Source organism: Electrona antarctica (genome assembly GCF_951216825.1).
Source record: "Electrona antarctica genome assembly, chromosome: 6".
Taxonomy (NCBI): Eukaryota; Metazoa; Chordata; class Actinopteri; order Myctophiformes; family Myctophidae; genus Electrona; species Electrona antarctica.
Genome location: NC_136811.1, coordinates 29,930,841 through 29,935,870, shown reverse-complemented (window position 1 = coordinate 29,935,870; position 5,030 = coordinate 29,930,841).

Below are 5,030 nucleotides of genomic sequence, written 5' to 3'. Positions count from 1 at the left end.
CTTGACTAAATAGATGTGTTATATTACTTACAGTATGAATGTATATATGACAGTCAACAATACATTTAGAAATTGCCACAGTGGCTTGCTATTCATTTTCAGATTTTAAATGAAAAATCTACAAAATCCATAGCTGTGATTTTACAGCTGCCATCCATAACTCAATTTATTTTGGGGATCTATATACGGTAGATGCAATAATTATTGCTGTTCATCTCTAGAGCAGAAGAATGTTCATATGTTTTAGCATAATGAAGCATATACCTTCATGAAATTACAACGAAAGTCTCATTTATAAACTGGGTCCATTGCTGAGTGGGGAGTCTGGGGACTATATTTGATGGACTATCAAAATTGAATAATCAAAGTACATTACATTATAGATTTATTTTACTATTATACTACTTTACTATATTTTATACTGGCCTATGTGGGTGAAAAGAACATTTCTAATATAATGTTCATGTTTCATGTGACCCTTTCAGTGAACATGTTTAGTCACATTCTAATCCCATGGGGCAGTGCATAGGCTATTGTTGTACAAACATTATTGTAAATAAATATGTACATTGGATATCATGCATGACAACATGATACAAGGTGCTGCTGGGTCCAGTAAAGCACAGAAATAGACAGAAATAAATGCTCAATTTAAAGTGTTTTAAGTATATTCAATCACACCTTTTCATTAAAGGGCCACTTCACCCCTTTTGCAACCAGATCTTATCCGAGCATAGACATGGTAAAACCCCCCATGCCTCTGATTGGCCTACCGACACTGCCGGAATTACCAGAGCTTCCTCCGAGGTGGAAGCTGGCAGCTGGATAGTCTGCCGAGAGGTTACTCCATGGTGGGAAATAAATAAATAATACGTTATTTGACACGCGCGACAGTAACTTTTATTTTTGTAGAAGAGGCAAACTAATATTTTTTATGCTGTTGGCCTGTTTATTTGTGTAAACTTGAAACATTATTGTACTGTAAAAAGGTCTCTTTTCCCTTGATCTTTTTTAAATGGTAAATGGTGCATTTATATACATTATATACATTTGCATAGACTGTGCATTACATTCACCCATTCACACACACACACACACACACACACACACACACACACACACACACACATTCATACACCAATGGCAGCGGAAACCATGCAAGGCACCAACCAGCACATGCTGGTTGCTCAAGGACACTAACTCTGGGGGAGCCCGGGTTTGAACTGGCAACCTTGCAGTTGCCATCCAGCCATTCTACCCCTGAGCCACCACCACCTATATATAGTATAATAGTATTAGTTTACTATAATTAGATTAATACCTTGATCTTTATATTTTTTAGTATAATAGTATTAGTTTACTATAATTAGATAATACACGATAATAAACACAAACACTTTAATTTAGAACACAGCCAAATCAAATCATAGTACATACGTGTTCAATCAATTATTCAATCAAAGCAAACGGCACAAACAATATTAGTTTGCCTCTTCTACAAAAAAAAAAGTTCAAGTTACTGTTGTGTGTTTCCATTCTCTTGTACTTGAATTATTTCTCTCGGAGGACAGGCAAGACGGGCAGTGTCGGTAGGCCAATCAGAGGCTGGCGGGGCGTTACCATGTCTATGCTCGGACATAGAATAGATATACGCCTTGTGCGTAGGGGGAGGTATGTAGTCCAGGAAATAAGTGAGCCCAGTGTCCATGACATCATGGAGCCCATGGACACTTTGAAATACTGAAATATCTAAAAACACATATTACCCATATAAAAAACTCCAGGAAAGTGTTTCTTGTCTCCCAAACATCATTAAAATAAGATCTGGTTGCAAAAGGGGTGAAGTGGCCCTTTAATAACTTTTGCTTTGACTTTCATGTTTGCACTACATTCTTCAGATACTTTGTATATCAGTGCAGTGCTTATGTGTTGTAGGTGGAGCACTGGATTTTGTTAGGGTCTAGTCACTAGACTCTAGTGAGTATTCTAGCAGGCAGCGGAATTAAGAAGAGAGTTATGCCAAATTTAGTTCCATGGTACGTCGGTATATCACATGCCGAGAGTAGCAGATGCACAAACTCACAACACATGTCATCACTGATGCATTGTGAACTTGTAGATCGACTATTTTCAGCATGTGACCCCTTCATACAATGAAGTATAAATCAGGCTGTTACAATGGTGATTTAGGGGCCCTGCCAGGCCAGATGACAAAAAGGCCTGCATGCAACGCAACACACACACACACACACACACACACACACACACACACACACACACACACACACACACACACACACACACACACACACACACACACACACACAAACCCCACTCACTTCAGGGTGTGTTGTATGTTGCAACTCAGCAACTGATGATCGAAGACAAACGTTTCGGTTCGGCTATCCAGCCTTCATCAGTGTGGGTGAGGGTGTCCTAATTTTGCAGGAGTCAGTTGAGCTCAACATAATATAACCTACGCTACTCAAGTTTTTTTTTGTATACTTTTATACACTTTAATTTCACTTGAAAATCTGTTATTTTCAGTGAGTATAAATTAGACATTAGGAAAGAAAAAGGATGTCAGACTATTTCTACCTCTTCTGAACCCGTCTTCCCCTCAAAGTCATAGCGGCACGCAGCCTATGTCCCTTCCCGTCCCCTCCCCTCTGTGTGCCCTGTGGTGGGGTCGCTATTGAGATCACGGTGTGTCTGAGCAGTGGTGATAACCGGTACCCAGGTGCCACTGGCACACGGTGTTTAATTAATTAATGAGACCGCGGGGTTGGTTTTCTAATTCCACCTAGCCAGCACCAGGGTGTTGCAGGGGAGATATGGGGGCGGAGAAGATGTTTAGGTGTGTGTTTTCAGGCGAGGAAAGGAGAGATGTATGTGTGAGTGTGTGTGCGTTATGGGTGTATATCTATTTTGTTGGCAGTTTGGGAGCTGGTCTCCTCGTTAGCAGAATATTAAATATGAATGGCGTATTTTTACCCTTGTGCCCTGACTTTTTAATCACACATAGTGATTGGCTGTTAATCATGGGCTAAATGGAGCTGATGATGAGAGAAATATATTTGGTGTAAATACATCACCCGCCCAGAACCCTGCTGACTACACTACTAACCAGGTCATGGACTCATTACCCAGGAAATTGTGTGCGCGCACACACACACACACACACACACACACACACACACACACACACACACACACACACACACACACACACACACTTGTGTGTGTGTGTGTGTGTGTACACACAAGAGCACACACAAGCGCACACACATGCACACGCACACACACCCTACTCATACCTGTAAAATTGTGACTGCATGGAAGTGTGCTGTGGAGGGAGATTAGATGGTTAAGGTATTTAAGGCAACTTTGACGATGGAGAGAGCCACTATATATTTCCACACTCACTCTAGAGGGCCACATTGCATATTACTGTCGTAGCAAAAATAGTCGATCTACAAGCTTAAAGCAGCTATAACATGAATTTTAAAACACTTTTTAATATTTAATATCATATTGATTGTAACTTATTTCTATTCGTTTGAGCTTCAATCACCACTCTGATATGCAGTCCATGGCATTTCTTTTATGCTTCTGAAGCTGTTTTAGCTGCAGTATCAGGTGCTGATATGCAACTTATATAATACTGATGCTAGATAAACACAGGCTCGTTTCCATTCCATGCCAGCTTGGAAAATCAACAATGGGAGACATTGTAAACAAAGTGGAAATGCAAATTTGGAACTGAAGACAGAAGAGAGGGATGAATTATACAAAGTAGGGTGACAATGGTGACATCACAAATACGACCAAATCAGTTGAGCTGTTCCTGAGAACAATTTCCATAAAAGCCCCTATATGATGAGAAAATTCTGATTGTTCAAAATTGCATATTTGTGGGGATAGAAAATACACAGGGGAGCTCAAAAAACTTTTTTTTTTTTTTTTTTAAAGTTGAATTTTATGTTATAGCATCGCATAGCAGTGCCACGTTGTTTTGTAAACGCCATTGACAATGAAGGGAACATTTACGTCATAATTTACTCATTACGTCATATTGTCTCTTTCTTGTTAATGGCGTTTAATGTTTGTGTTGGCACCGTTTGTTTTACATGCACCATTACATCACCTATTCAACATGAGTTAGACTTTAATATATTAGCGCCCCTCACTTCACACGGGTGTGATTTTTTTTAAAGTAAGGAAGAAAGAAAAAGAAAATAACATGCAGTAAAAGATGCAAATGTTGCAATAATATCCTGAAAGGAGTTTTGGTTAGTGATCAATGGGACAGTCTTGTGTGTAAGGATGCAATATAAGTCAAGCTCTACATGGGTCCTTTCTTGTTATTTGTAGTGTGGCACACAGGCACAGGTGGGGCATTGACAGGAAAGGGTTAACATACAGAGGAGAAATTGCTTTCCTTGTAATGAATGATATTATGCTTAAACATTAGCAAATCTGCATTTGTATTCAAAGCTCATATTTAAGAGCTGTTTTACATGGAACATGTTAACAAATTATGTATTTCAGACTTTACTGCTTCCATAAACTATTGAAATATATTAGCATATACCTCGTAAATGTTAACACTGCAGAGATCAGGCTATATCGTTCTCTGTGTGCGTCTCTCTCTCTCTCTCTCTCTCTCTCTCTCTCTCTCTCTCTCTCTCTCTCTCTCTCTCTCTCTCTCTCTCTCTCTCTCTCTCTCTCTCTCTCTCTCTCTCACTCTGTCTCTCTCGCTTTCTCATGGGCAAACAAACTTAGAAGCTGATAGAACCGAGGAAAGGAATGATTTACTAAAGCTATATAAAACTTCTATCCTCTGTGGGAGATTATAATAAAACCTCTATAATCTCTGATGGTGGCACATTATAGATAGCCTCTATAAAACTATCTTTATGGCCGAGGAAAGAGGAGTGTTATGACCAATTCTACCCTGTGTGTACTGTGGTTTAAGACATTTTATAGCTTCTAGATAAAATACTCTTTGGCTTTGAGATGCTGGGGAA